This window comes from Myodes glareolus, chromosome 1 (genome assembly GCF_982192425.1).
Source record: "Myodes glareolus chromosome 1, mMyoGla1.1, whole genome shotgun sequence".
In the NCBI taxonomy this organism is placed as follows: domain Eukaryota; kingdom Metazoa; phylum Chordata; class Mammalia; order Rodentia; family Cricetidae; genus Myodes; species Myodes glareolus.
In genome coordinates, this window is record NC_142026.1 from 70316699 (window position 1) to 70326052 (window position 9354).

Below are 9354 nucleotides of genomic sequence, written 5' to 3' on the forward strand. Positions count from 1 at the left end.
ATTGAAAACTCAAGTTTAGTCCCAGTACTCATATGTGGAACCTCAGCACTGTCTATAACACTGACTGTCTCCAAAGACACCTTCACTGAAGTGAATATTACCACACAAAGTCACAAGTATAATTACATAGTTATATTTTATCTTAGCATCTGAATGGAAATTAGTGATTATTGGTTAGCATGGATGTTTTTGTACACTGAAGAAAATAGTCCTACATGTCTATCCTGAGTTCTCAGGACCAGATACTGAGTGACATTTTTATACAATGACAGAATGATATCAAGAGATCTGGCCATAGGGATCTTCTTCCTGTCCCAGACTTCACTGGGTTTCCTGGGGAACGTAGCCTTGCTTTGCTGTCTTATTGTCTCTTCCTTCAATGGGATCAGGAGAAGGCCCACAGACCTGATTGTCAAACACCTGACCTGTGCCAACATTTTGGTTCTTCTCTGCAAAGGAATCCCTCAGTCAATGGCTGCTTTTGGGCAGACATATCCTCTAGGTAACATTTCATGCAAACTGGTCTTTTATTTTTATAGAGTTGCTAGGGGAGTATCCCTTGGTTCCACATCCCTGTTGAGTGTCTTTCAAGCCATCACCATCAGTCCCAGCAATTCCAAGTGGCACAGCTCAAGGTCAGAGCCCCCAGCATCATTAGTCCTTCCCTGGGCCTGTGCTGGGCCCTGTGTCTATTTGCAAATAGCTTAATTATTGTGAGGCTGACTGATATGAGGGATAAAGGAAATCGTACTGAATTAAGACAATTTTTGTACTGTTTAATAGTAAAAGTTAACAAACTTCCACATTATATGCTATTCTATTGGCTTTCAATGATGTTATGTGTTTGGGACTCATGATGTGGGCCAGTGGCTCCATGGTGTTGATCTTGTTCAAACATAAACAGAGGGTCCAGCATATCCACAGATCTTTGTCTAATAAATCACTTCATGAAACCAAAGCCACACAAAGAATACTTATCCTTTTGAGCAGCTTTGTGGTTTTTTATGTAGCCTCTGTCATCTTAATGATGTATTTTTCTGTTCAGGATGGAGGAGATACATGGGTGACCCATGTCAATGTGGCCATCACTGCTTGCTTCCCAGCACTCTGCCCCTTTCTTCTCATTGGACAATACACCAGGAGTGTTCCTCCCTGCAGTACATGAGTATATCAACAACTAGTTTTTCTTGTGTAATCAGAGCACTCTAAAACATAGACTTTTATATACTATTTTATATTCAGTATGACCCCTTGCCATCAGATTGCTTCTGTAGTTATAATGTCTCCTAACATTCTTTGGAACACAGGTTTTAATCCAATTGCTGTCAACTGTTTCAAGTTATAGCATTGAAGTACTGGAGTAATTCAAGATTTGAGGTGTAAAGGTTGGGAATACTGTGATGGTTTATAAAGGTCTGATTATCATTCCACAATCTGTTGTATAGACAAATTTAATCAACACTGATTTGTCGATAGACCATCATTCTGAAGAAGAATGGAGCCCCAAACCAATTCAGAATAAATGAACACTTCTGTAAGATGCCCACGGAAGTGGTGAGAGTAGGGCACCCTTAGAATTTGCTGGTGTCAGACAGCACACAGAATTCAAGGTGTGACTAGGAACTGTCTTTCTTGTGTACTGATGCTCAATGACCAACACAATGAAAATGCCAGGGGACATGTGGTAATGCTAGTTTTCAGATTTATGTAAATATTCAGATATGAAACGATCAGAAATGGGGGAAATTATTTAAAAACAGCTTATTGAATACAGCTAATTTGGAATATTTCTCATTTATTTTTATGTGTTTTGATTTCAGGTATGAATGTTTACTATGAGCATTCCTGGTATGGTGCAGTTCAGATTATGGTATGAAAAGCCTTGGTATTGGAGTAATGAACTACTCTGATTTGCCATGTGGGTTCTTAGAATGAAACTGAGCTCCTCTGCGAAAGCAAGTATTATTCTGTACCATGGAGCCCTGTCATCAATAGTTGACTTCTAAGTCACAAGATTCACATAATAATGGCTGTCAAGAGCTATAGATTGAGGAAGTTTCCAACCAATGACTGTTCTAGCCCAAAACCCATTCCTGGAGAGTAAGCCCACTCCTATGATGCCTAGAGCCCTAGGACCTTCAGGCAGAATGATCTGGAAACCTAGGATAGCAACAGACACAATTGGAGAGAAAAGTTGACAATATAATGATGCCTAATGATATACTGCTGTATTCATAGACTGGTACCCAACCCAGTTGTCATCAGCGAGGATTCATTCAGAAACTGACCCACAGCCAAACATTAGATGAACCTTGGAGAAATCTGCAGAAGAGGGAAAGAAAGAATTGTAGAATGCAGAGGGGTCAAGGACACCATAAGAAAACCTACAGCATTGACTAACATGGACTCATTGGTGTTCCTGGAGATTGAACCAACAATCAAGGAGCCTGTACGGGATTCACCTAGGCCCTTTGCATGTATGTTGCAGTTGTGTAATTTGGTCCTCTTATGGGACTCACAATAGTGTGAGCAGGGAGTATCTCTAACTCTTTTATTAGCTTTTGGGACTGTAGTCTTCATGCTGGGTTACCTTGCCCAGCCTTAATACATGGGGAGGTGCTTAGTCTTACTGCAGATCCATATGCCACGCTTTATTAATATCTATGGGAGACCTGTCCTTTAATGAACAGAAATGGAGGGGGAGTGGACTGTGTGGTAGGGACAAAGAGGTGACAAGGGGGAAGGAACTGGGAGGAGATGAGGGAATAGAAACTATGGACAGGATGTAAAACAAATTAATATTTTTTTTGTGATGTCTTTGTTGAATGGATCTTTTTTTTAGAAAGTAATTTTATTAAATTATAAAAGTTTCCATTTCTGCCCCTCCTCCCAACACCCTCCCACTCCCCCCACTCCCTCTCCTCCTCCCTCTCCATCCCTAAGAGCAGTCAGGGTTTCCTGCCCCGTGGGAAGTTCAAGTTCCTCCCCCCTCCCTCCAGGTCCAGGAAGGTGAGTGTCCAGACAGACTGGATCCCCAAAATCCAGTATATGCAGAGGAAACAAGTCCCAGTGTCATTGTCAATGGCTTTTCAGAAAGACTCCGGGACAGCCACATTCAGAGAATCCGGCCACATTCAGAGAATCTGGTTGGATCACGTCCTCGTTCAGTCCCAGTCCAACCGGCCTTGGTAAACTCTCATTAGATCTGTCCCCTTGTATCAGTGGGTGATCGCATCCCTCGCAGTCCTGATTTTCTTTTTCATTTTCTTCCTCCTTCTTCTCCTCATTTGGACCTTGGAGGGCTCAGTCCGGTGCTTCAATGTGGGTCTCCATCTGTATCGCCATCCATCGTCGGATGAAGGTTCCCTCTGGTCTTGCCTTCTTTGCTCACTTTCTCTTTCCTTCTGCTTCTCATTTGGACCTAGGGAGTTAAGTCCAGTGTTCCAATGTGGGTCTCTGTAGGGTGGAAAAGAAGTATAGATTCAAACTGACTGAAATTAAGATTGTTCCTTAGGAGGTAGGTTTCTCATGTCATTTATAATAAAAACAATAAACCAATATGAGCTAGAATTTTTCTATATTGAGGAAACTTGACCTATATGAGAATATCAAGGGAAGTGTGTGTTGCACCTATATTTGTTGGCTAATTATGAAGGACTTGTTATGAATTTATTTTTATAGCTCCTTGGTAGGTGAGAAATAATTTAGTTATAAATTGAGGAAGTAAACAAATATAATTATCAGAAAAATAAAATTACCATTTTAAATCATGTTACCATATAGGTAACATTAAATATAAATATAAACCTTGAAGAGTTATGATTCTCTACATTCATCACTACCCACTAGAAAACATACTTATGCTGTGAAGGTAAAAGGCAGCAGTAATATATAATCATAAAGATGCTTATATGGTGTTTAGACAAGCACATAATACCCATTTAACAAAAGAACAGAAGCTTCTTATGCTAACTCTGCAGCCACAAATTTTGTTTTCTGATTCCCACTTGGAGGGTCTTAAACCCAACCGATTATAGTTCATTGCATACATAACACCCACACTGCTGGTGCACACCTTAGCTGGAACAGGTAATATGGTACAGAGTTCCATAACTAAGTTGAAGAGGTGGCAGCAATTCTAGCACTATGAAAGCCAGACAGCTTTCACAGAAAGAAGAAAGTTATCTGTCCAATTAGATTCCTCCTTGTCTGTCAATCACAGGGTACACTCTCTATGGAAAGATATCTTAGCATCTTGATATACCATGGAAACTATTTTCAGTGACAACATATGGTACTTTTGTGGAACCTTAGAAGTCTCACTGCTCAAAATATTGTTTAGTGGGTTTTTCATTAAAAAACCATGTCTTCTGCCTTTGCCTTTTTCCACAGCATGATATATTTCAAATTCAGTCTTCTAGAATTCTCAGTGATCACAAACATATACTATTAAAGCATTTCCTCTATCATCTTTCACCTTTATCTCTGTGTCATGCTGAAATACAAAAGTGTAGAGAATATCTTAGAATTTTGGTAATCCAACTTGGCTTGCCCTAAATTCACTCCTTTATGAACAATACAGCTAGCAATGTTTGAGCCTACTAAGATCCACACCCGCAAAGAGTTTTATGTATACCTTCTATAAACAATTGCATATGTTATTTCTCTTATAAAATCATTAAACACTGAATTTTTGTTGGTCCATATTCTGGAACATAATCTGGGATTTATGGACAGAAAGCTGCAGCTAGCTGTATTCCAGTGCAAGCTTTATAGAGCAAACTTCAATCATAGTAAATATTTATTGGTAGGAGTAAGCTTTAACTTGGTTGTTAAGGGTGCAGACTGGTCTTATAGTAGACTTGAGTTTGGTTGCCAGTACCCAGGTTGCTCACCTCACAGTTACCTGAAACTCCTATAAAGATTCCTGTTCTGTCATGTGTAATATCTTAGTTATAGTTTCTATTGCTCTCAAGAGACACCATGACCATTGCAACTTTTATAAATAAAACTTCTAATTGTGGTGGCTCATTTATAGTTTTAGAGGTTCTGTACATTATTATCATGGTGGGGAGCATGGTAGTGTGCAGGGAAATGTGGTGCTAGGGGAGTAGCTGAGAGTCCTACTTCTTGCTCTGGGTGGTATCATGAGCATAGGAAACCTCACAGCCCACCCCAGGCTCACATGTCCCAGGGTAAGTGTGTGTGTGTGTGTGTGTGTGTGTGTGTGTGTGTGTGTGTGTGTGACAGAGAGAGAGAGAGAGAGAGAGAGAGAGAGAGACAGAGAGAGAGAGAGAGACAGAGAGAGAGAGAGAGAGAGGAGAGAGAATTAGAAATATTAGACAGGAGGAACAGAGATATGAAATAAAAGGAACAGAGATGCAGAGTAGAACCAGGAGGTCAGTCCAGTGAATGCTGAATTTTCCAGCTGTCATGAGCCCAGAACACTATACAGCAAATGTAGAGTTGACAGACCACTAGACAGGCTCATATTAGTGTACACTCTAATGAGGAATCCAAATTGAAAAGCATTGGAAACACTTGTTTTTTGGATTGTCATTGTCAATGTTGTAGAAATCCTGTGAGTCCATGGGTCTTTTCCCTTTCCATAATGGGATTCAGCCCAAAACATCCCCGCAGTGTATATATCATTCATTAACATAACTTTTTCCTAACTGGGCAGCTTGATGACCTCTTCCACACCATGGGGCCCTGGTGTGAAAACATTTACTCAGCCTAACCCTTTTTCTCATAGTCAAATCTACATAAAATTAGTCCCCCCAATTATTCTTTTTTATATTTATTTATTTATTATGTATACAATATTCTGTCTGTGTGTATGTCTGTTGGCCAGAAGAGGGCGCCAGACCTCATTATAGATGGTTGTGAGCCACCATGTGGTTGTGGGGAATTGAACTCAGGACCTTTGGAAGAGCAGGCAGTGCTCTTAACCACTGAGCCATCTCTCCAGCCCCGCCCCTCCATTATTCTTATTGGCAGGACTTCCACAAATAAAAGAGCCATAAATATGTGATCACATATGAACTTTGATAGAAACAGGCATTGAATAGGGGTGACAGTTTGTCTGCTGATACTGATAAACAGATCTGGGTAGCCAAAAATTCTCTAACAGCAGTCTCAGAAAGGTGTAATCTACTGACCTTTTGCTTTTTCTTAACAAATTATTAATTTTCTGCATTTGTCCTTCACATTGGCTTCAATTAACACAAGATCATAGCCCAGGGAATTAACTGTTTATGCCTTGACCCTTAGAGATACCGAAAACGGCATGGGTTGCTAAACCAGTCCCAGAGAAAGAAATTCCTTCTGACCTGGGTGCCAGCAGGTACCCTGCTGAAGTTGCAAAGAAATTCCCTTTAATTCAGGTAGCAAGATGCTGATACAAATCAAACACTTTTGCCTCCCTTCCATGTCCCACTGGTTACTATGGTTACCACAAGGAAGCCATTGTGGAAGGAAATGCAAGTGTTCTGAAAGTGCAACAACATTGCTGTATTATTTTTACAATTATTAATGATAAATTTCTAACTTAACTGGTTACACTTAAGAAATGTAGTTAGTGCATAAAAACAACCTCTTAGAATTTTGTATTGATTTAGAGTCCCACTCTTAATTTATCCTCCTGGTATCTACATGGGAGTTTCACAGCCATGCTTTCCACTTTGAGACATAGGGTGCCTCCTTTATCTGTTTTTGTGATTCTGTGAAATGGTGCTTGGTACTATTGTTACCACCTATGGAACTACTAACTTTGTATGTGGCTATTAACTGAAAGTCTTGTAAGAGATGGCCCTTTTATCTTCCTTACCCAAGGAATAATATTTTTTTTAAAAAAAGCATGCAGAGGAAATGTACTAGAGTTAGTTTGTTCTGGCCCCCAGATCCCTTTTTTATTCAGCCAGCTTTTGCTTGTCATAAACATCCTATTCTAAACCCCGAGGGAATGCTGCGGCTAGTACTCAGTAACCCTTAGCCCGTGTTTATTTTCCATATGCTTATATACCCCAATCCAAACTGAGGAGAAGAAGACAAAAGATGGCTTTAACTTTAACAAAGAACAAACAGAGCAATAGCCTGGTGTGGGAAGTCCTTCTGTGTATGTTTTACTTTTATTGGTTAATGAATAAGGAAGCTGCTTTCAGCCAATGACTTAACAGAATAAGGCAAGGCAGGAATTCCAAGCAGACAGATGAGGAGAGAGTAGGCAGAGTGAGTGAGAAGCCATGTAGCCGTCAATGAAGACAGACATGCCAAAACCTTGCTAGTAGACCAGAAACTTGTGGTAAAATATAAAATAATGGAAATGGTTAGTAATACACTAGTATTACTAGTAATACGCTCAAGCTATTGACCAAGCAATATTTTAAATAATGTAGTGTCTGTGTGATTATTTAGGGTCTGAGTGGCTGGGAACAAATGAATAGCCTCCAACAATGTCCTTCTTCAATACCTGAAACATCAAGCAGCTATATTCTGAGTTAAGCATTATGTTATTTAGGTTGGACATACAGTGACAACACCTTAGAAGAAGCATCTTGTAGGAAGCCACTGCCTGTGTCAATCCTCCTTTTACAACCTTGAAGAAGTAGGAATAGGCTTGATTTCTCTGGCCTTTGGTCAACATGGAAAGGATCCACCTCTGTGGGTCGTCTTAATACCCAAAACACCAAGTAACTACAACCTAGGTCATGATATCTTGTTTGTTGTCACATCTTATGCTGTAATCTACTGACCTGGCCTGTCACCTGGATATCTGTTCCTTTAAGAGACAAGTTTCACCCACTCCAAACCTCTCCCTTTCTGCTGAGGCAAGCAGATCTCAGGCCTTCTCTCCAGCCAGCATTCTGTCCATCCCTCTTCTGGAGAGATAACTACTGCCTCTCTTCCTTTTCCCTTTCTCTTTTCTTTCCTCTCTTTCTTCTTTCTCTGTTCCCCTTTCTCTCCACTTCTTCCTCCCCTTTTCCCCTCCCCTCCATACCTGCCAGAGATTGCAAAGCATAGCCTCCTCCATGTGCACTTCCTGAGATGCAGAAAGCAATTCCCTCCAGGAAACCCAGTGGCAGCTAAATGAGCGTGCTATTTGAGGTTCAAGAAGTAAACACCTATGTGTCCCGAGGACTGCTTCTATGGCATCTGCATACACATTTGGCAATGTTACAGATGATTCTGGTTATAATAATATATATAATATATGTAATATGTACAAAATATTATATAAGTATTATATCATATATAATATATTATATATAACATATTATATGTGTGTGTGTGTGTGTGTGTGTATAAACAAACAAGTATACTTGTTCTTCATGTTCTTTTTGTCCTTCCACACCAGTGGCTTCTGAAAATATGGATGTGCTGTATGATAATATGAGTTTTTCTGATGTGATAGAGTGGGCAGGCATTAAAGCTGTAAAGTAGATTATGGCAAAACCTGACTAATGAAAGAATTGAGGAAATCTGAAAAAATGCAGAATTTGTTCTTTGCCACTGAGCATGCAAATGGATGGAAATAGAAAACACTATCCTGAGTGAGATAACCCAGAACCAAAAAGATGAATATGGTATGTACTCACTCATTATAGGATTCTGCCATAAACAAAGGACATTGAGCATATAGTTCATGATCCTAGAGAAGCTAAGTAATAAGGTGAACCCAAAGAAAAACATAAAAAGATCCTCTTGGAAATTGGAAGCAGACAAAATTGCCTGGCAAAAGTTGGGAGCGGGTTGGGGTGGGGTGGGGGAAGGGGAGAGAGGGAGAAAGAAGGGAGAAGGGCAGGATTGGGGAGAGCTTGGGGGAGTGGGATATTAGAGATGGAAGAAGGGTGGGTATGGGAGCAGAGAAGAAGATATCTTAATTAAGGGAGCCATTTTAGGGTTGACAAGAGACTTGGCTCTAGACGGGTTCCCAGATGTCCAAGGGGATGTCCCCACCTAAGTCCTTGGGCAGCAGAGGAGAGTGTTCCTGAACTGGCCTTGTCCCATAGCCATACTGATGAATATCTTGAATATCACCATAGAACCTTTGTCCGGCGATGGATGGAGATAGAGACAGAGACACACACTGGAGCACTGGACTAAGCTCCCAAGGTCCAGTTGAAGAGCAGAAAAAGGGAGTAGATGAGCAAGGCAGTCAGGACCGCGAGGGGTTTGTCCACCCACTGAGAAGGTGTGACTGATCTAAGGGGAGCTCACCAAGGTCAGCTGGACTGGGACTGAATGAGCATGTGATCAGACCAGACTCTCTGAATATGGCTGACAATGGAGCTGACTGAGAAGCCAATGATAATGGCACTGGGTTTTGATTCTACTGCATGTGCTGGATTTTGG

At 40.7% G+C, this 9354-nt stretch overlaps 1 pseudogene; it reads left to right on the plus strand.

Moving 5' to 3' along the window:
• Positions 1–273: 273 nt before the first annotated feature.
• LOC125395503 (vomeronasal type-1 receptor 4-like) lies at positions 274–1165 on the plus strand (annotated as a pseudogene).
• The last annotated feature ends 8189 nt before the right edge of the window (positions 1166–9354 follow it).